Raw genomic sequence first — 24,355 nt, 5'->3', positions numbered from 1 at the left:
GAAGAGGAGGATGGGCAAGCTCACATATATGGCTGTTCTCAGTCAGCTGGCCCCTCAACCCCTTCTGAAGGGCATCATAAAAAAAATCCCTCACAGAGGAGGCGTTGGCCCTTCTCTAATTCCAGCAACCTGGTGGCTAGATAGCAGCCATAGGCCTCTTCAGCGTTGGGGGGGGGGGGGGGGGGGGCTCCTGAGGAAATAGCTGGCTTTCCTAATGAGGCCCAGTGCTGCCTCCTCCGTCACTGTCCCCTTCCTGGGCCTTTTGGTGGTAAGGCAGAGGGGAGGCACCTGGGATTGGGTGAAGCTCCTACTGGGCCCAGCCACCTCCTGGCTGATACTGGGCACGGCCTGCTCCTGTCTGACGCTTGGCACGGCCTCCTCCTGCTTGACACTTTCCAGATCCTCCTTCTGGTTAAGCTCATCCTGTGTATAAATAAGGGACATAGTTTTTTTTTTTGCTTAATCAATCGCACACACAATTTTCAGCTCATGACTTGCAAATTGAATGTTAATAAATAGAAAAGACTATCATTCTGCCCCTAGCCATTTTTCAGGCTGGTCCCAAACATTTTTGGCCACTACCGTCTAGTGATATGTATACCTAATTTTTTGGATAAAATCATTGATTTGTAATCAATTATAACATTTAGTTAGCATCATTAATATTAGGACAATAATTATGTAAAAAAATAATATAACTGGCTCCAGCGGGGCGCATCAACTTCTTCCAGGATGGAAGGCACAGATTGTTCCTCGTCAGCCTCTGCTAGGGTTGAGGGAATGGTGGAGGGAAGGCTGCAGGGAAAGGTCAAAAGAGATTCCCTGGCTTCAGTCTGGTTGTCCAGAAACCACAGTTTGTTGAAGTACCACAGCCTGGGGACATAAACATTCTCTGCTGATGCTCCTGATCGGAGTGATTTTTGGATCTTATTATGCTCCTTCTTATACATGTTCCTCAAGATCCCAATTTTATTTTCCAAAAACTTCATGTTTGCTTCGGGGACCCAAGTCTTCACAAATTCCAGAAGTTTCTCCAGCAATGACCTCCTAGCTTGTTTATTATACTTAAACTGATTAATCTTTGCTGTAAGTCAATACACAAGACAAAAACACTAGTGTCAGCCTAAACTCTCATTATCTTATCCCAATATAGGCCTCAATCTTGAAGCAGTATAGGCCACTGTGATGGGCCAAGTTCAAATTTTACCTTCGTTTAGCATGCTCGCCACTTTCGTTCATTCATCCTCCGCACACAGATCGTGCTTATGACACATGCATTTTCGCTTTATATACACTGCATATGTGTCAAACTCCGCTCGTGTCACCTGCCCCTGATGCTCTTTTTTACGAATATTCCCTGCCCCTTCTCTCTTCAGTGCACAGTAGGAGCAACATGGCGGAGACACAGGTGGTTGCTAATTTGTCATCTAGTGAGGAGGAGAGCTCGGAGCCCCAAACGTCTGATTCCAGGAGAAGGAGATTTAAGGCCACCAACATAGCCTTTGAGGAAATGGTGGACATCTTGCAGAGGGAGGATTATGATAGGAAACATGGGCCGTACACCAATCCCAGCTTGCAAAAGGGCCAAATCATAACAACAGTTGTGAGCACTCTGGAGAATAAGTTTGGGGTACGACGGTCCAAAGCGCTGGTCCGACATTATACTGAGGGAGCCGGATCAGTATCGAAAAATAAAGAAGGTGCTTCAAAAAAGTAAGTACTTGTCGTATGTTCCTATTATGATTATTTTTTTTTTATTATTTTAACATAAAATTTATTTATTCATGGCCAAACAATATATACAATCCAAAAACAGTCAAAATAGACAGATAGAACTTATCTAGTACAACTAAAATACGAATGGTCGTGTCTTCGGGGCCGCGGCCCGCCCGCAAAATGGTAAACATAGAGGTACGGCCAGGGTCCAGACCACTCCCCCAGAGGGGGGGAGGGGCGCCAGACCCACCACCCTCCACCACCCATCCCCATCCGCACACCACTCCAGCCACTGCGCGGCGTCAGAACATATTTCAATCTTGGTCAATCCAGATAGGAAACATCGTTACCCAATAGTCACCTGTTTTGCCTCTACCCAGGCCGCCCATACTCTATCAAACTTTCCAGGGCAATTCCTTCCCATATATGTTAATTTATACAGAGGCAGCGCCCTATTAAGAAGCGTCAACCATAGCTGTTTGGTAGGAGGCTGAGTCTGGTTCCAGTGAAGCATAATTGCCTTCCTAGCGTACATAGCGGCATAGAACACAAACAATTTCTTCTGCTGGGGGGCTTCTATAGAAGACCATATGCCCAGGAGAAGGGGAAGGGGGCTATTTGGAACATGTAGCTTACTGACAGAGTTGATATCATCCAGGACCTCTGACCAAAAATTCCTAATCAGCGGACAGGACCAGACTATGTGGAAGAAATCTGCCTCCCCCGCCCCGCATCTGGGGCACACGGCTGGTCTGTCCGGATACATCCTGGCCAGGCGTTTCGGGGAGAAATAAGCCCGGTGTAAAAACTTTAGTTGAGCAAACCTGTCCCTGGAAGAAACAACCAGGGTCAGGTATTGCTGGATCCCCTCCTCCCAGTCCTCCTCCCCCAGATCCGGAATGTCCCTTCGCCAGGTCTCATACAGCTGGGAAACCCTAGAAGTGTCCAAGAGTGACAGTATATTATAGACATTTGACATCGTTTTAGTCCGTTCAGGAGACCTAAGCTCTTTCTCCAGATCCGACATTTGGAGAGTAATTGGTTCAGGAAATTGGGACCTATGAGCATGTCGGATCTGGAGATACCTAAAAAACATGCGGTTTGATAAGCCTCTAAGACCCTTCAAGTCATCAAACGTGCGAAGCCGCCCCTGGGACACTATATCCCCCAGTGTGGCAATCCCGTATCTAGTCCAGACAACCGGGTCCGGGATGGAGTAGAAGTGGGGGAGACGCGGGTTACCCCATAATGGCGTCTCGGGGGACCAGGTGTGTGGTTGTCCCAGCTTTTTGGTCACCGTGCCCGAGACTTGAATTGTTGTCTTCATAGGCGTCGTCACCCCCGGATTAGATCTGGGCCCTTTATAAATTAGATCTCGCAAGTCGGAATGGGTCCCCAGCAAGGCCCCCTCCACCACCACCGCCGGATTCGCCTGTTGCCCACCCAGCCACCATTTAAGTGTCACGAGAACCGCCGCCCAGTAATATTTTAGAAAGCAAGGAAGGGCAAGGCCCCCCATTGCAACCGGGAGCTGTAGGGTAGATTTAGCTATTCTTGGGGCCTTCCCATTCCAAATAAAGGTGACGACTACACTATCCAGTTTCTTGAAGAAGGAGGCGGGTATGGGGATGGGAGTCTGCCTAAACAGATAGATAAGTTTAGGTAGTATAGACATTTTAATTAAATTGACCCTACCTACCGGGGTTAGGGGAAGAGACCTCCAAGCCGCACATTTCTGCGTGATCTGAGTCGCCGCCGGGGCAAGATTGAGAGCAACGTATTGCCCAAGATCCTTACTGATCTCCACCCCCAGGTATCGAAACTGGGATACTCGTTGGAGCTGGCCATCAGAGTCTATTGGGCCTACCCCCGAATGGAGCGGGAAAAGCACAGACTTACCCCAGTTTATCCGGACTCCCGAATAGTGCCCATACCGATCTATAACCGCAAGTGCTTGCTGCAAGGAAACACCATCATCTCTAAGGTACAGCAGCGTGTCGTCCGCATAGAGGGACACTTTTTCCGTCAGAGGGCCTACGACTATGCCCTGCACATGGGTCGTGGATCTGAGAAGAATGACCATAGGCTCCACCGCCAAGGCAAAAAGCCCCGGCGATAGAGGGCAACCCTGTCTCGTCCCCCTTTGAAGGGGGAAAGGCGGGGAGAGGACAGCCCCCGTACGCACCCTGGCAGTCGGGGACCTGTACACAGCCTCAACCCAGGAGACGAAGATGGGACCAAAACCAAACCTGCGGAGGACCTCCCATAGATAGGCCCACTCCACGGAGTCAAAAGCCTTTTCCGCATCCAGGGAGGCCACAACCGCTTTGTCAACATCTCCGACCCCTGAGGACAAGACCGCATACAGTCTCCGAAGGTTAATATCCGTCCCCTTCCCGGGCATAAAGCCCGATTGGTCGTCATGAACCAGGGTAAGAATTACCTCGTTGAGGCGTCTAGTTAGGATTTTAGTCAATACTTTGGCGTCAGAGTTAAGAAGTGAGATAGGTCTGTAGGAGGAGCAGAACTGGGGGTCCTTGCCAGGTTTGGGTATCACTACAATAATAGCTTGAGCCATAGAATGGGGAAGGGCATCGCCGGACAACGTCTTCGTGAACATGTCGTGGAGCCTGGGCACCAGTTCGTCCGCGTATTGTTTAAAAAATTCAGGTGGGAGCCCATCCGTACCCGGGGTCTTTCCTGATTGGAGGGATCCCAGCGCAACCCGCACCTCCTCTAATGTAATTGGACTATCCAGGGCCTCCCTAGCTTCAGGGGTCAGGGTCGGAAACAGCACATCATCTAAAAATTTGTGTAACTGCTCAATGGAATAATCCATTTTAGAAGAATACAATTTAGCATAGAAGTCTTTAAAGCAGTCATTGACGCCTGCTGGGTCAGTGTGTATGGTACCATCCGCAGATTGTATCCTAGCTATGGTGGACATCGGGGATTGTTCCTTAGCTATCCAGGCCAGCATCCTCCCCGTCCTCTCCCCCTGTTCAAATATCCTCTGTGTCTGAACCAATTGCCTTTTGTGAACCTTAGCCACCCGCAAGAGCATCACCTCCCTGTATGCTACCTTCATATCCTGTCTGGTGATCGGGTTAGCCGTACGGGCAAACCGTGCTTCCAAGGCCTGGGCCTTAGCCTCAGCCTCCTCAAGGGCGATCTGGTCATTCCTGCGCTCCCTAGCAATAGATGAAAGGTAGCATCCCCGTACAAAAGCCTTAAAAGCATCCCATTCAATGCCTGGAGAGGCGGACCCGGCGTTCAGCCTCCAGTATTGCTGTATCAGCGCCCCCACTTCAAATTCTATAGTGGGGTGACTAATCCAGAACCTGGAGAGGCGCCAGATTCTATCAGAGGGGGCAGTAGCCATTTGTATGCTACAGAGCAAAGGGGAGTGGTCCGATATACCTCTAGGGAGAATACTAATATCCCTAAGTTTAGGAAGCATAGCGGTACTTACATAGGCAAGGTTGATTTGCGACAATGTGTTATGGGGAAGGGAGTGACAGGTATAGGAGCGTTCCCCGGGATTTTTCCACCGCCACACATCCTCCAGACTGAATATTCCTGCCCATTTAGATAAACTAGACTCAGTGGAGGTACCAGCAGCCAATCTATCCAGGGATGGGTTCGGGGCAATATTAAAGTCGCCCATCATAAGAATATTGTCTGTGGGATATTGTGCCAGTATGGGAACCATGCTGTGTAGTAAGGACATGTCAGCCGGAGGGGGTAGGTAAAGACCCACCATCACCAACTCCAACCCGTTCACGCAAGCGTGTATAATGACATAGCGTCCCCCAGGGTCCAGCTTGACATCCAGCAATTCAAAGGTAAGAGATTTACGAACCAAGATGCTAACCCCTCGAGAGTAGCCCGTGTGAGTAGCGTGAAAATGTCTGCCGACCCATGGTCATTTAAGGCTAAGAATTTTTCTGCCCACCAGGTGCGTTTCCTGTAGGATGCAGATGTGGGGGTCATACTTTTTAAGGAATTTGAAAACCAGTGAGCGTTTGATTTTATTATTAAGACCCCTGACATTCCATGAGAGAACCTTCAGCTGGGCCATAACACGGGTCGAGTTAGATAACACTCGGGGAACTGTAGACAAGCCGGGCCCCGGGAGGACAGCCCCTTCCCCTATAACCCAGGAGCCCAAACCCACCCCTCAAAAGCCGGACGTAATCGTGGGGCGGCACACACCCACAAATGCCACTTGTACCCATAAAAATATATCTGTCTACCAGAAAGTGCAGCCATAACATCTTGGAATGTAAAAACAAAAAAGCGAAACTTAAACTTTAACTCCCAACCCCCCCCCCACCCCACACCCCGCCAACCGTAGCGTAAGGTGTCTGCATACCCAAACCAATCAAAGAAAACTTACATAGGAAGGTCTCCTATTGGGACAGCGTGGCACAGCAGCCCACCGTGGAGACCAGATAGAGATGGAATCACCAGAGAAAGAGAGAGCAAGAGTAAAGAGCGAGGAAGAAGAAGAAGAGAAAAAAGAGGGGGGGAAGAAAAGGAGAGGGAGAGAGAATCTGGGAGCTCCACCCTGCAACCCTGCACAGAATCAGGAAGTATAGGAGGCATCATTTACCTCTAGTAAATAACAGAACATATGCATTAACCGTCTCTTAGCATACACTAAGGGCCCCAACTTATGTTCCCACCGCCCGTCTCAGTTCCATCCATAAAAGTCTTTCCAGGCCCCATCGACCTCCGTAGAGACCCCCAGGGGACACCTCACCAGCGGTGAGACAACCCCAACACCGACAGTCCCACCACCCACCCCACCCGCCAACCCCCGGGCTAATAGCCATGAACAAGTCCAAAGGGGATCCAGTGAAAAAAGGGGGGGGGGGAGGGCGCGAAGGCACCCAGCCATCAGAAAAAGGGAGGGGGAGGTACATTCACGCTCCCCGCGGAACGGCCCCATCCTGAACCAGAGTAACGGCTTCGCACCAGCCCCCCAGAAAAGTCATCCAGTTCCGCAACAGGTTAGAGTCCCCCCATGTCCCCTGAGCCCAAGGCGCCGATTTACAGTCCGTCAACCCAAGGCCCCAGTACATTTTTGCCAGCAACAAACACGGTCCCAGGGGGAGAAGGGAAGGGGGGGCAAACAAGGATAAGCGGGGATCCAAGGGGGGTGCCCACGGGTGGTGAAGCCCAGCCAGCCAGTACCTATAGCAGGATAGAGTCACAGGTGTCGGGAACAGAGAGGCCGCAAACGCGGCAGGAGCGTCACCAACCTCCACGAAGAGCGGCAGATCTAATGGTCCCGAGGCAGTGACTCAATCCACCGAGAAGCCTCATCCGGTGACCCGAAGAATCGGACAGACTCGCCATCGATCACCCGTAGTCTAGCCGGGAACATCATGTTGTACTTCAAGCCTCTGGCGCGGAGCTGTGCCTTAACCTGATCAAACGTGCGACGGAGGCGCTGTGTTTCAGTTGAATAATCCGGGAAAATCTTAATCCTGGCGTTCTCGTACCGCAGCTCCCCCATTTTCCTCGCCTCCCGCAGCACAACATCACGGTCACGAAAGTTCAGGAGCCGGAATATAAAGGTCCTCGGCGGCGTCCCCGGCGGTCCCTTCACTGACGGCATCCGATGCGCTCGTTCGACCACAAATTGGGGGGAGAAGACAGCCTGGGGTAAAAGGGTGCGCAGCAGGTGTTCCGCGAAAGTCGCCGGTTCCCGACCCTCCGTCCCCTCTGGAAGGCCCACCAGGCGGAGGTTGTTCCTCCGATTTCTGTTTTCCTGGTCTTCGGCACGGGACTCCAATACCCTCATCTTCACCTGCAGGGTCCGGATAGATTCGCCATGCGAGTGGACCGTGTCTTCCGTATCCCCCACTCTCCGCTCCGCCTCAGCAAGCCGGTCTCTGTATTTGTCCATATCCCTCCGGATCAAACCCATCTCCATTTGCATCTGCTCTATTTTGGCCGTCAGCGAGGTCTGGCATCCCGTAATTGCCTGCATAAGAGCGGTGAATTCGTCGGTCCCCTGCGCTGCCGCCTCCGGGTTATCCGTCTGGGACGCCATGTTGAGGGAGAGCGCACGTGCTTCCCGGGGATCAGGCGAGGTTTTTTGGGCCTGCTGCCACTTGTTCTGTGAGCTGGGGTGCCCTCTTCTCATGCCCAGAGTCAAGTGGCACAATCACAAGGTTAGACAGGCGTGATAAATCCTTTTTCAAGCGGATAAATAATCAGTGCAGCGCGGAGCTCCCTTCACACACGTCCACTCAGGTCGCCATCTTGCCACGCCCCCCCCCCCCCCCCCCTATTATGATTATTAACTTGCATGCTGCTCGATGTGCTTTTCTTTAGTTTTAAATGGCTACTTTCATGTTCATGGGCACAGTAATCGTTCGAAGGAAACATTGATCGTAGAAAACATTGATCGTAGGAAACATCGTTCGTTTGCAAATAAATACGATGTATTCAGCTGGTACAGGGTTTTAACTACATTTTGGTCATGCTAATTTGTCTTATTAAAAGAAGTTTAGGACATTGTTGTCTAGATGTCTTTGAAATTTGAATGAATTGCAAACTTGATTCAGTGGAATGTAAGGAGCGAACACTCAGCAGCTGTTTGTACATCTGGACTCAGGAGCACTAGTGTGGGACACCAGAGCACATTTTTTAGGGTAACCCACACCGATGCTTCAGTGGATACTTGGGATGTCTCCATCTGTGAAACTTGGCCAAAAAAGGTACGTTTTCCAGCTTGGTTAAAAGGGAATTTTAATTGTGTCTTCAACTTGGATCTCTGCCCAAACAGACAATTGTACACCACTTGCAAGAGATGTTTCATATTCCTATTTCTGGACTCAAATATCTGTGTGCTAAGTATACCTTTTGTTTCATTCTCATAGGGGAGAAAAGACTCAGACAGCACTCAGAGGACACAAGATGATAAGGAAATAAGAACTGTGAGCATCTCACTCCACACTTTTGTAAATTCAAAACAGAAGCTGCGGTCACACCGTTTTGAGCGTTTTTCCACCTGGTCATCTGCTGTAAGAGCTTTTGCTCGTCTAAGTCCTATTGCGTGTTGATTTGGGAAGAACTCTGTGGCAGAGTGTCATGGTTGGCACAACTGTTCTGGACACTTTACAACAGCAGATATTTCACATGCAGAAGAGGTACTTATCCGTTGTGTGCAACAAGAAGTGGCTGCCACCTCAGGAGGAATTTGGGAGAATCAGAAATGGAACCGAATTCTATTCTAAGTCTAAAAGCAGTTCACTCTTCTAAACCCTATAGTTGACACCAATCAGCTGCTGAGAGTTGGTGGCCGTATAATGAAATCTGATTTATGCAGCAAAGAACATAATATAATCATACCAGGTCAACATCATGTTACTACTCTTCTGGTTCGTCACCACCATGAACTGGTATGTCATCAAGGCTGTCAGTTTACAGAAGGTGCCATCAGGTCAGCTGGCTTATGGATCATTGGTATGAAAAGATGTGTCTCCTCCTTGCTCCTCAGATGCGTCAAGTGCCACAAATTAAGAGGAAAATATCAACAGCAACAAATGTCAAGTCTGATTGCCTAAGTACAGATCCACCCTTCATCTATGTTGGAGTAGATGTTTTCATCCCATGGTCCGTCATCACTCGGAGAAGTCGTGGTGGAGTTGCCAATAGCAGGGCAGCTATCAGAAATTTTGGGGCCCCCTACACAGCTTTAGGCCTGGGCCCCCGGGGCCCCACCCCCAACATTCTCCATGGCCCGCCCACTGGTCGTCCCACTGAATCGCCCCACTGACCATCCCACCGAGTTCTTCGGTCCACCCAATTTTATTTTAACACTCTTACACCTTAATAAATGAAAAGTGGATTAAAATTCATCAGTGCTTTCAATATTTAACAGTAAAATTTGTGGCTCTACTTGGCCGCTAGTGAGGAGCTTTTACCCTCCCCCCCCACTAGAGGCCGAGAAAGGGTTAAATCCACCGCAAAGTGCTGCTGCAGCAACACTATGCCGGTGGTATAGCCATGCTGCCCCATTCATTTCAATGGGCAGGAGTGGTGGAGGAGCGGTATACACACCACTCCTTCACCGCTCCAAAGATTCTGCTAGCAGGACTTTTTTTAGCATCCTGCCAGGGCACCACTCCAGTGCGAAAGCCTGCGGGACTTTCACATTGGAGTGTGAGGAGCGGCTCTTTCAGGGCGTTTTGCAGGCCCTATTTTTAGCGTTGTAGCACCTGCAAAGCACCCCAGTGTGAAAGGGGTCTAAGGGATTACAACCCTGCCTTATTCCTTATTTCCTCTGTGATACATGAATTAATCAATATAGGTAACAACTCTTGACTGACTAAAGCACAACACCTTTATTCTCTTTAAAATCTAATTTAACAGACATAAAACATAAACACACTATTAAAAAACAAAAAAAGCACCATCAATACACAAAAAATTGTGTATTCTTTCTATATATTCTTTATGTATATTTGCATGTATAATTACCAAGCATATCAGCTTTAAATCAAAGGAAGGGATTCAGAGGCTGCTGTATCTCTAATGGTATGGTATATAAATTTTGAATATATTAAATCCACCAATTAACTAGGCTGGCAAATACTGCCATATTAACATAGCTCAAGGGAAAGGTGAACCGATGCGTAGTCCACTTTTAGAAATATAATTTTAGCTTAAATATGCCATTTGTTCCCATACAGTTTTTAGTCAAATAATGATATGTAAGTGCAATGTGTGAATATAATGGGCAAGCAAGTCCCCTGAACTGGTGAATGCTACTGTATTGGTGGAACTCAAACAGAAGAGAATGAGCAGGAAGATGTAGACCACAACTTCATGTATAAACTCAGTTGTAACACTCCATTTTTAAATACTGAATGCAAGCTACTCCAGTGGAGGAGCTAGCTTTGGTTGGCATGTCTACCATATATACATATCTCAGTAGATACTCACTATGATGCCCCACTTACTCCCACTTACTCCTTCTTGCTGCAAACAGATATTATCACACATCAGTATTTGCAGATAGAAATAGAGACAGAATGAGCCTTCCGGGGAAAGGCAAACTTTGATGGCAGTGACTCCTATACATTCTGTGGTCCAGAGGAGGCGGTGAGATCTAGAGTCTTCAATATATTTATTTTCCATATTCTCCAACTGCCTCCCTCTCACATATACTAATTCATACAAAACAGAAGCACTAATATACACAACTTCCCTTTTGAGCAAGGATCCACAGTTTTTAGAGCATGAAAAGTAGCAGCATCGACATTTAACATGAGTATTCACCAGCAGTCAACATAGCAGCAATGATTTAAGCACAGTCCATTGGCATATGGATCCATGAGTTAAACATCATCTTCCTAATTGGATAAGTGCATTCACCAGCAGCCTTTTTAGCCAAGTTGTAACCATATAACATGCATCTATACTTATCAATGTCTGAGTGCTGTGGGTAGACCTGATGAGTGGATGAGTCTAACTGGTTTCGCTGTATCAGACCAGCTGCATCAGGAGGCAATAAACAAACAAACATGTGGCATGGTAATATAACCAAAAATATGGCCGCCAAACCTGCTATTGCGTAAGCGCAGTACATAATGACGTCATGATGCACCAGCATAATGACGTCACATGTTGCTGCCATCTAGTTTAACATCCAGAATTAAGAAAAAGCTACTATGGTATAGGTAAATGTGCAGGTCTCCCAGTAGTTCAAAGAAAATCAGTCTTCGTAAAAGATACTTTTAATGTGGCTCAAGTCTAAAAAAAAAAAAAAACACAAGAAGAAAAATGTACAGGCAGCACATGGGGGCACAGTCAGCAGGACCCATTAAATATTTGTGACTTACCCTCCATGCTGCACTCTCCCATCTGTTGTTGGTTTCTCTGTCCATGTGCACTGACGAGCTTGCCACTCCCCCTGGCCCTGTCTTGCCCAATCACAGTCCTAGTAAATCCTTATGCTCTGCCTCTGCAGGGATGGATAAGCAGACACCCTTAGCCGTGGTGAAGGTCAGTGCAATCTCTGCATGCTTTCTTTCCTCCCCCTCCTCTCTCCAGGAGCGCGGGGATATTTGGGTGCTGGCGCTGATGAACACTTCATGTTTCCTCTCCTCCTCAGTTGATAAGTGTGGGGGGGGGTGTAATGCCTGGTGTAGTGCATGTACCCCCCTGATGGTGGCCCTGGCCAATAGTAAAAGGTGGGCTGTATTGTTTACCTGTCTCAGTATCCGAGCAATACACATAGAAGTGATTCATCTGCCCTACGAAGATTCTTTTCTGTCAGAGGACCAGTTAAGCAGCTGAGCTCTGACTGTGGTACCAACTTTTGTTGGACTATGTAAAGAGCGACAATTTCCTGGCCAACAATGGATATGCTTGATTCTTCACACATGGGAGGATCCAGGGAATGAATGATTGGAGTAGCATGAATAATTCTTGACTCCATGTTGCAGACTCACAAGTCTTTACCACTCACCCATGATACTTTGTCTGCCTTTCTCACTGAAGTGTTTGCCATAGTAAATGCAAGACCTTTAGTGCCGGTATCTTCAGCTCCTGATGCTCTACTGATCCTTACTCCCACTTTGCTTCTTACTCAAAAGATTGGGACTGCTGTGATATCTTCAAGTGAGATCGAACCCAAGGTTATGTACAGGCGTCAATAGAAGCAGGTGCAGCATCTAGCCAATGTGTTTTGGCATCGCTGGAGGAAGGAGTATCTTCATCACCTTCAAGGTCATAACAAATGGCACACATCTAAAACCTAACCTTAATGTTGGAGATCTCATCCTTCTAAAAGACAAGGAAGTTTGTCGGAATGAGTGGCCTATGGGTCTTATTACTAAAGTTATGCCCAGTGACGATAACAAAGTCTGGAAGGTAGAAGTCAAGGTAACCAAGGTGGATCGACACAAACCTTTACTCGACCAATTACAGAGTTAGTACTCCTTTTGCCAGGTGAGTGACTTAGGCAAGGACTAACCATGCTGTTGGCATGACGGGGAATACATTGCTGCTATCTACAGTTTCTGCTCAGAACTTTGGAATACTTTGAAGATGTCATACGTCAGACTACATGTTCTTCAATCCTGTTGGACTTATGTTTATGCTTGCTTGTTGCATGTTTTTCATTTCAGGTTCCAGGACATTTATTAGTATTGGACTTATTGAATACATATAATCCAAAAAATCTGCGTTAAAGGAAATGAACTGCAGCCTCCCTGAAATAACCTCAACAAAGTGGAGCCAGTAAAAAGCAGAGATCTACAAAGGGATGATGGCGCTGTTCACTACACTATATACAAGTGCATATACAAGTGCATATGGTAAGTGCAAAAATGTCTACGTGCAGGTGAGAAACCAAATGTAAACAATTCTACAGAAAAGTGTAATGTGCATAAGAATGATGAATTGCAAGAAATCAAAAATATAAAAGTGCGTAGTGCAATACAAATAGATAAATATATCTACATATATAATTATTCCAAGAACAGCATCAATAAGAACAATAGGTGTATCATATGGTGTAAATATTTCAATCAATAAATAATTCATCACGTATCAATACTCCATGTACAACCAAAAAAATATTATAAAAGAGTTGAAGTGAGATATAGATATAGATATATATATATATATATATATATATATATATATATATATATATACAAAAGATTATAAAGTGAATGTCCAAAATACGAAGCAAGAAAACGTGTATATATATTGCAAATAGAAAAAATAAAAATAAAAATTTAAAATTATAATTAAAAGTTAATTAGTGTTCATAAAGTGCAAGAAATCACTTACACAACACCACTAAAAATAAGGCGACTCGTCTCTGAAAATATAGGTGACTTGTCAGTGCTCCCCTCCTTCATCCAATGACCCATTTTATGAATGCACTCACCAGAGCGCCTCACCCCTGCTGGGGTAACAGGCGTATAACCTCCTTATCCATTTGTCAGTGGTAATCCTCCTGTCAGGGTACCCTGGAATCCCGATAGTCACTGACCGTCAATAATACTTCTTCTCATAAATAGGAATGGATCAACAGTGGGCAATCCACATATCAAAAAAGGATGGAGCTCATGGCGTAAATCCGTCAAAAAATGTATTTTATTATAATTAAAAACGCTAAAACAATAAACAATGAATACAGGGGCCGCAGCACCCTGTAGCGGTAAAACACTTCAGCGATCCAGCTCCTATAGCGTGCGTTCCAACAACACGCTAACCGGAAGATGGAGCTCACAGGAAGTGACGTATTGCATACCAAGTAGAGTCCCGCCTTACGCGTCTTGGTACACCATACGCTATATAAAGCGCAAGAATGAGCCGCGGTAACCAATCAGAAAGAAGAAAAATCAATTCAGGAGATCATACAGCTGGTATGAAGGGAACACCAATAGCCAAACCCCACCTCATATATGTATATCCCATACGCCATCTAATGGATGGGGAAGAGAAGGCAACCCGCGGAAAGGCCTTCGAAGGCTACACCATCAAAGCAAAACCATCTACATATACAAAAGATACATATAAAACAAATTAAAACATATTAATTATGCATATTCTCCTAAACCAATACATGATTAAAGACAAAATGAAAAACTGGTACTAAAATGTATAAATAATATATATATATATATATATATATATATATATATATATATATATATATATATATATATATATATATATATAAAGTATATAAAAAAAAAAATATATATATATATATATATATATATGTATATTGAAGGAATAATTATTTTTTCTTTATATATCCCCATGACCAATCATAGGAAAAAAATATATAAGAAAAAATAATATATATGTATCCTACACGGAGAAGGGGAAGATGACAAGAAGGGTATAGGAAGCCCTACACTTTATATATGTGTGCAAACACAAGTAGTAAATCATAGAAAATTGAGCAATAATTGCAAATGCTTAATAACGGAGAGAGAGAAGATAGCAAGAGGGATTTAAAAAGCCTACATTTTAAATATGTGTACAAGATTTAAAGAACACATGCACTTTCGTCAGAGGGAGGGACCTGAGGATGTTGGCCGTGTTAGCGCGCAAACACGGCCCGGGAGAACCATCGGGAGCAGTGCGGGAGGAGCAAGAGACCGCACATGCTGTGGCGTGGCAGTCTGCAGCCTGTCCACTGTACTGTCGGCAGCCTTCGGAAGCGTCCACTATACTCACTCTTGATAGCCCCCCCTACCCTCCCCTATCTCCTACTGCCTCTCACTCTGGACCCCAGGCTACCAGACTTTGTATCATTACCGGACTTTGTTAGCAGTGGCTGGTGAGCACAGCAGGCATTTTTTTGGAGGAACAATTAAGCTGAGCAACAAGTGTACCAGGACTTTTCTGGCACGGAAATATTTGCAACACTACTCTGCATTACTGTAAAGGACTGATTAGAGCTGTTTGGGAGGATAGGGGGAAGATGATGATGAAGCAGCCACCCCCTCCCCAGGTATGCATTTTGCTTTTCTTTTGTTTTTTACTATGTGGATACAGGAAGAGGAAAATCAGCCTGGAAAGGTTAAAAGGGCTTTAGATGCTCTAGATGCGCTTGGAGGTTTGCAAGACCATCTGAGAAACTAGCCTGAATGGATTGAAAAACAATCAGAGAGAAGTTGAGACTAGGGATGAGCCGAACACCCCCCTGTTCGGTTCACACCAGAACCTGCGAACAGAGCTAAACTTCGTGTGAACTTTAGAACCCTATTAAAGTCTATGGGACTCGAACGTTCACAATTTAAAGTGCTAATTTTAAAGGCTAATATGCAAGTTACTGTCCTAAAAAGTGTTTGGGGACCTGGGTCCTGCCCAAAAAATCAAAAAAAAATTTAAAAACAGCAGTTTTTTCAGGAGCAGTGATTTTAATAATGATTAAAATGAGACAATAAAAGTGTAATATTCCTTTAAATTTTGTAGCTGGGGGTTGTCTATAGTATGCCTGTGAAGGGGCGCATGTTTCCCGTGCTTAGAACTGTCCCTGCACAAAGTGTCATTTGTGCAGGAAAAAAAGTCTTTTAAAATCACTTGCGACTATATTGTCAGCTCCCCGTAATACAGAGAACACTCAATGAGTGTTCTCTGTATTAGCCGACAATTCATTCATTCATTGATTAAAAAAAGAGTGTATTAGCACCACTGGAATCTTTTTTTTATTTTTAATAAAGGAATTTTTCAAAAGTGTGTTTGTCTTATTTAACCATTTTTACACTTTTTTTGTGAAATGGTAGGGGTACTTTTGTACCCCCTTACCATTTCAAACAGGGGGGGGCGGGATCTGGGGGTCCCCTTGTTAAAGGGGGCTTCCAGATTCTGATAAGCCCCCCGCCCGCAGACCCCCACAACCACCGCACAGGGTTGTGGGGATGAGGCCCTTGTCCCCATCAACATGGGGACATGGTGCTTTGAGGGGTCACAGACCCCCAAAGCATCCTCCCAATGTTGAGGGCATGTGGCCTGGTACGGTTCAGGAGGGAGGGAGGCCGCTCTCTCGTCCCCCCCTCTTTTCCTGCGGCCTGCCAGGTTGCGTGCTCGGATAAAGGGTCTGGTATGGATTTTTAGGGGGACCCCCACGTCAATTTTTTTTAAATTTGATGCAGGGTTCCTCTTAATATCCATATCAGACCTGAAGGGCCTGGTAATTGAATTTAGGGGAACCCCCACGCTTTTTTTTTTTATCAATGAATGAATGAATTGTCGGCTAATACAGAAAACACTGAGTGTTTTCTGTATTTTGGGAGCCGACAATGATTTTAAAAGACTTTTTTTCCTGTACAAATGACACTTTGTGCAGGGACAGTTCTAAGCACGGAAAACATGCGCCCCTTCACAGGCATACTATAGACACCCCCCAGCTACGAAATTTAAAGGAATATTACACTTTTATCGTTTCACTTTAATCATTATTAAAATCACTGCTCCTGAAAAAACGGCCGTTTTTAAAACTTTTTTTGCATTGATCCATGTCCCCTGGGGCAGGACCCGGGTCCCCAAACACTTTTTAGGACAGTATCCTGCATATCACCCTTTAAAATTAGCACTTTAGATTTCTCCCATAGACTTGTATAGTGTGTTCCGGCTTTTCGAATTTGCCGCGAACAGCCCAAATTGTTCACTGTTCGCTGAACAGGCGAACAGGCAATGTTCGAGTCGAACTCAAAGCTCATCCCTAGTTGAGACAAGCAGTGAGTGTGGCAGGTGGCTAAGCTGGTTGACAAAAAAAAAAAATCTGCTTACACTGTGCTCTTTTATTGATCTATAAATGTCTCCTTTACCCATTTCCGCCCAGGAGGCTCTCTTAAATTTGCTGCCAAACATTTTCCAGTTTCCTTCATGGCTTCCGACCCCTCTGGTAAAGCAGGGGTTGTGATCCTGTTTAAAAAAACATGCCCGTTACGGGTAAAGTCCTCATTTATTGACCCACAGGGTAGATACATTCTCCTGGACTGCGACTACCTATCCTGTTCTCTTACTGTGATCAATGTTTATGCTCCCAACTCGGGTGAGATTCAATTCCTCACTGAAGTTCTTGGGAGTCTGGGCACATATGCTCAGCCCTTTATGATTATCGGAGGGGACTTCAATATGACCATGTCCTCTAGAAGAGGCAGACAAACTCTGCTCTTGGATAACCCCTCCTCTAAAACAGAACGTCAATCTACTGCATTTCGCAAACTCATTAGGTCTCACAACTTATTGGATATCTGGAGGATTAAACACCCTACACACAGGCAATTCTTTTTCTATTCCCCCCCACACAAAATGTACTCCAGACTGGATTACTACTAACGTCCGCAGTAGCTTCTGAATTAAACCCCATGACGTGGTCTGACCACGCCTCTGTTCAACTCGACCTTGCACTTTCCTCCTCCACACCCAGAACCTGTCACTGGAGACTCAATGACTTTCTCCTACGCGACCCGGTTACTGAGACTCATTTATCCCAAAATTTAACCAAATCTTTTCAACTAAACAAAGGGTCTGTGCGGGACGTGTCCACCCTATGGGAGGCTCATAAGGCCTTTTTTAGAGGCTTGTGTATCTCAGCCGGCTCCCGCCTTAAGCGTGACTCGACGGCACAGAGACTAGACATCCTCTCACAATTGCGAAAAGCAGAAGCTCTGCTCTTGGCCTCCCCTACGGTGCCACGTCTATGCACAGTGACCTCTCTACGCGAAAGGTTAAAGTCCTTAGATATGCATAAATGCTCCAAAGCCCTACTTTGGGCAAAACAAAAGTTTTATGAGTTCACCAACAAACCTCATAGGATGTTGGTGAACAAGCTCAAACCCCGCCCGTTCCATTCTTATCCTGAACTCCTTATTCAGGCGGATGGCACTCCAACTCACTGCCCCTTAACAATGACTAAAGTCTTCGGTGCGTTTTATAAAAAACTGTATAACTGCCTAGCCTCAGATCCCAAACATCTGTTTTCTCAGGAAAACTTTGATGCTTTCTGTACCTCTTTCAAATTATCTGTGTTGTCATCATCCCAAGTTGACTCCCTCAATGCTATTATCACGTCAGAAGAGCTGGCGGCAGTTGTGAAAGAACTACCATCCCACAAATCCCCAGGTCCCGATGGGCTACCCTATCTCTATTATAAAACTTTCCTACCGACACTAAGCCCTCATTTACTGAGCCTTTTTACTTCCCTACAGAAACGTAATGTACCCCATTCCCAGTTTCTACATGCACATATCACAGTTATCCCGAAACCGGGCAAATCCCCCACTTTACAGGACAACTACAGGCCCATAGCCTTACTCAACTCCGATTATAAAATTTTTACTAACATTTTAGCTAATAGATGTTCCTCTATGATTCCTACCCTGGTCCATAACGACCATGTGGGATTTGTCCTGGGAAGAAGGGCGGGTGATAATACCAGACGCACCATTGACCTCATAGACCTGCTCGACAAAACATCTCACCCTGCCATTATCCTGAGTTTAGATGCGCAAAAAGCATTCGACAGGCTTGGGTGCCACGCTTAAGCGTTTTGGTTTTTCTGGTTCCTTCCTGTCGGCTCTACAGGCCTTATACTCTCTTCCCACGTCCCAGGTCCAACTGGCATCTTATATATCCCCACTTTTTACACACAGTAACGGCACCAGACAAGGATGCCCCCTTTCCCCCTTACTGTTTATATTATGCCTTGAGCCTCTAGCCGCAGCCATCCGGGACAGCCCCGATGTAAGCGGAGTCTCCCTGAGACAGAAGGAGTACAAGTTGTCTATCTTTGCTGACGAAATACTCTTCACCCTGACGAAGCCACACATCTCTCTCCCCAACCTTCACGCCCTCTTAGACACATTCAGCAAACTCTCGGGATATAAAGTTAATACAACTAAAACTGAAGCGCTTCCCATCCATATACCTCCCTTACTCCTCGCTTCTTTGCAGCACAATTTTCCCTATCACTGGTGCCCTGTGTCCCTCAAATACCTTAGCATTAATTTAACAGCGTCATACAACTCTCTATACGAAGCTAATTTTATCTCCCTAATTGTAGAAACACACAGCTTACTTCGTGGTTGGACAGCCTGCCCTTTGTCCCTTCTGGGTAGGATTAACGTACTCAAAATGGCCATACACCCTAAATTCCTATATCTCTTCGAAACTTTACCAATCGCTATTCCCATGCCACAACTTAGGAATATCCAACGGGCTTTCACTAAATTTATTTGGGGGAATAAATCACACAGAATCGCCCACACGGTGGTTTATGCCCCACGTTCCCATGGAGGACTGGGAGCTCCTGACATTGTGAAGTATTACTATGCAACTCACCTCTTGGCAACCATCTCCTGGTTGTCCTACTTCCCTACCAGTAGATGGTCAGAGCTGGAGATGAGCGTCACCAGTCCTGTCTATCCCTGTTCTATGTTGTGGTCGGACCTATCCTCCTCCATAGCTCAACTTAGACGCATAAACCTTGGGCCAATGCTATTTACCTTGTCCATATGGAAAAAATGTCATAGGAAGTTCTCTCTCTCTTCTCCATGCCCACCCCTGTTGAATGTTATCTTCAACCCGACTTGCCAGATAGCCTCTCTGCGAAGAATATGTTCCCATGGTTTAGATCGGGCATCTTCCAACTCCGCCACTTGGTACATCCAATATCCCGTAAACTTCTGCCCTTCACATAGCTTCAAAATAAATATGACATTCCGAATCAGCTCATTTTTTCATATCTCCAATTCAAACACTATTTTCATTCCAAATCTCCTGCCATGACCTTAGATAATCCTAGCGCCTTTGAGACTTTGTGCACTCAGGGCCCTTGTCAGAAAGGCCTCATATCCTCCATATATAAAATACTCCACAATTCGATCTCCCCTACAATAGATTCCCACCTCTATATGAGGAGATGGGCCAAGATTTTACCAACTTCTTTAACCCTCTCTCAATGGCAAGAGATCTGGACATCCACTTCTAAAGTCTCTAGGTGCGTGGAGCAGAGAGAGACGGCCTATAAGCTACTGATGTTTTGGTACACAACCCCAGAAGTGTTACACAAATATGATCCCTCCTTATCTAGACTATGCTGGAGGTGTCTACGGAATGAAGGCACCCATTATCATATTTTCTGGAGCTGTCCAATAATTGTACCTTTCTGGTCCTCGGTCCAATCCCTACTCCAATCAGTGCTAGGGATAGATATCCCTTTAGACCCTATGCACTATCTATAAGGCCTGCCAATTCCGCCTCTACCTAAACACACCAAGAAGTTGACAGCTTTTATTCTCTTGGCTGCCAAGAGAGTAATACCTGCCCTCTGGCTGTCTCCTACCCCCCCATGCACTCATAGCTAATCTCCGCCATTGCACAAATACGCAGGATGGAACACATGACTGCACTAGTACAGGATTCCTTACCCAAATTCTCTAAGATATGAGATAGGTGGGATAACTCCCCGCTCAACCCGGAGACGGTACCCTGATATGATGATAGAAACTCCCAGGAGTGTTTTGCCAGGGTTCGGTCTCGGGATTCACATTACATACTCCTTTTACAACTTACAGTTTATATTTTATCTATGCAACTCTTGTGTTCGAACCTGTGGTGTATCCTCTCCCCCCCCCCCAACCGTGATTTATATGTGTCTTAGCACTTTGTACCCAGCCTGCGGCGGATCTTGATGTTATATTTGTAATGACAATATTGACTGTCTATACCAGAAGTATATTTTTTCTGCTGTGTAAAAATTATTTTTTCAATAAACATACATTTAAAAAAAAAAAAAAAAAAAAAAGATTTTGGATAGAGGTTTTACAATTAATAAAGATAATCACCCATAAAGAAATTCTGGAAGACCAGTGGACATGTTTGTTCCATGGAACAGATAGCACTGTAAGACAATATAAAGCATCTATAATCCCTACCCTGCTTAATGTAGCAAAAAGTCTAATTCCGAAAAAATTACAGGAAACAGAGAGCCCTAAAATTCGAGATTGGATATTGAGTGTAAGCGCTCTACAAAAATTAGAGAGTCTACACAATAACTATGAGGAACAGGTTGAAGGATTCAAGCAAAAAGACAAATGGGAGGTGTGGGATAAGTTTAAGAAAACATGGCGGTATGTAATAGAGATTACTCAATAAGTTTAACACAGAAGTTGAGAGAAGTATGATAATTAGACGAAAGCTCAGTGAATTTTACATCTTTAAAGAGGCTGAAGCAAGGTGGCGTGGGGTGGGGTGGGGTAGGGTGGGACGGGAAAGTGAATTGTATAAATATGAAGAATGTGCAACTATATGCTTTCCTTTTTTTGTATGCTGTAAAATTTATAAAATAAAATAAAGATAAAAAAAAAAGAAATGTGTACAAGCACAAATGCTAAGGCCTATACATAAAATGGCAAACATTCCAAAAAATCGAAAAGGAAGGTGAGCAGCAGTCCCTAAAAGACTTTTTATTTTAAAAATTTGATAAAAAGCAGTTCAGATCGATGTCCACATTTAACCCCCTTGGCACCAAGGAACCTAAACGGTGGGTCCATTTTGTTTCATTGCAAGAAATCTGAATCTTCTTGTTTCCCCCCTCCAATGGTCAGTAATAAAATCAATACCATAGAAGACCAAACTGGAAGGGTCCTGGTTATGAAAAATATCAAAATGCCTGGAAAGGTGGTGTTTGGGGAAACCATTTTTAATATTAGTAATGTGTTCTCTGATACGAACACATAGAGGCCTAGTGGTCCTACCCACATATTGTAGCCGGCAAGGGCACTCAGTGAGTGCTATTGCAAGTGACCAATTCCCTGATGTCAAATGTCTTGCCAGTCCTAGGCTCTTTTTTACTAACGCGACATGCTAAACACCTCTGACATTTATAAAAACCTTTAAATTCAGGGAGCAAATTAACAGGTCTGAGGGATCAATTAAATTTTTTACCAATTGGTTCCTGAGTGTTGGAGCTCTCCTTTAGATGAACCGTGGTTTCTTAGCAAGGAGACTGGCCAAAGTTGTATACGATTTTAATATAGGCCAATATTTTCTCACAATGTGTTCTATTGATCTATATTGTTTATTGAATCCAGTAATGAAGGCAGCATTCATTGTTTCATCATTATTTATTTTCTTTGTTTACCAGTAAGGAGTTGCGATCTATGTCTTCTATTTCTTTTCTCAACTTGAGTAACGGTTCCAAAGAATACCCTTTATCTAAAAAATTCCCTATCAGAATGTCTGCTTGTGTGTGATAATCTTCCAGACTATGACAGTTCCTACGAACTCTTAAAAGCTGTCCTTTGGGAATATATAATGGCATCATCAATGTATCTGTGGTAGAATCTAATGTCAGGATATTTCCTACCATAAATATATCAGTCCTCCCACATGTCCATAAATAGATTAGCCACACTCAGGGCGTATTTGGCGCCCATAGCAACACCCTTCGTATGGACATAATACTCCTTGTGGTCCCAAAAAGAATTACTCTGCATTGCCAACTTCAAACCTTCCAATAAGAAACCAATTTGTTCCTGTTGCAGGTCAGTGCCTTCATGCAAGGCTTTCTCCAATCCCTCCAATCCATCCTTCTGGATGATACTAGTGTACTGTCAGGGCTGGCTTAGCCCTTCCTTCTCTAGGCTGGCTGCTCAACTGTCGGCTAATTGCCAGCTCTCATCTCTCTCCACAGTTACCAGCTGTTCCTGATCATGCTCGTCTGATCTACCTACTTAAAGCTGTCCAGCTCACTTCACCTCTGCCTTCGCCTTGGTCACATCACAAGAAACCATCTCCTGAGGTTCTGTTTAAAGACTGGCTTGCTGTCATCCCTTCTGGCTCCTTATCCTGCTTGCTGTTGCTCTACTTGGATCCCTGACTTCTGGCCTGGCTGATTACCCGATCTGGTTATTGAACTCTGGCCTGGCTGACTACTCGATCCAGTTACTGGACTCTGGCTATGCTTTGACTACGCTTTTTCTATTTACCTTTTTATTTTTATTTAATAAACAAGTGTGATTTAACTGTAATTCTGTCTCAGTCTGATTCATGGTTTCTGACATGTACAGAGCGTTCACTCAATAGTTGCCAACAGACAATGATTCTACTCCAATCTCTTGTGAATTTTTGGTAGTTAATACATTACTGGAGTTCTTGTAGAATCTGACACCAAATACCTTTCCTCCTTTTTGTTGAGATTTCTATCTTTTCCCTTTCACGAAAGATTTCAATTTCTTCAGATATTGGGGTTTAGGATTGCTTTTTAATTTCTTATACGTATCAGCTACTTTCAGAAGGTTATCCATTTCCAATTCATAATCCTCCTTTTTTTAAATGACAAGCCCGCCACCCTTGTTGGTGGGGCGAATTACGACTTCTTTTATTTCACACAATGCCTTGATCGTTTTACAAATATGTCCACCTTTAGAATTCTTTATCTCAAGTTTGTTGAGATCATTTCCAACCATCCTCTTAAATGCCCCTATATATTGATCACCTGGAACTTTAGGGTTCATAATGGAATTATTCTTCAAATTAGTATGTACAAATACTGGGGTATCTTCAACTGTTGTTGTATTTTTATTCAGAGCAAAATGTTTTTTTATTTTTTATTTCCTAATGAACTTCTGTAAGTCAATAAAAACCTCAAATTTGTCAATGTTCTTATCAGGTGCATATTTTAGCCCAAGATCAAGAATCCGCATTTCGGCATCCGTAAAAACAGCATCACTTAGGTTAAAAATCCCTTCTAGTATTCCCTTCTTTTTCTTCTTCCCTCCCAGTCTTCCTCTCATCCATTTCTTTCCCAATCTCTGTAGACTGGTTCCTGATCTCTTCCTAGATTCCGATTCCATCCACTCCTCATATTCATCCACTGGTTCTGAGTATGATGTCCTTAACTCCCATTCCTCATATCATCTCTGTTCATATTCCCAGGGGGACAAGCTCTCCTCTGAGTGCTATCCTGGCCCACTCGTTGGTTCCTCCATCCAGGAACCCTGTATGGCACCCGGGCATTCCATCTCCCAAGTGGTCTCTCCCTCGATCTCCCCTGAAAAAAATCCCCGTCATCTCTGGGTTCCCATCTATTTTGATAATTTTGATAAGGTGTTTGCTGTCTTCTTTCCCTAAAGGG

The sequence above is a fragment of the Lithobates pipiens genome, unplaced genomic scaffold, assembly GCF_037356315.1.
Source record: "Lithobates pipiens isolate NorthernLeopardFrog02 unplaced genomic scaffold, aLitPip1_a1.2 Scaffold_19, whole genome shotgun sequence".
Classification (NCBI taxonomy): Eukaryota; Metazoa; Chordata; class Amphibia; order Anura; family Ranidae; genus Lithobates; species Lithobates pipiens.
This window is presented reverse-complemented; position numbering follows the sequence as displayed.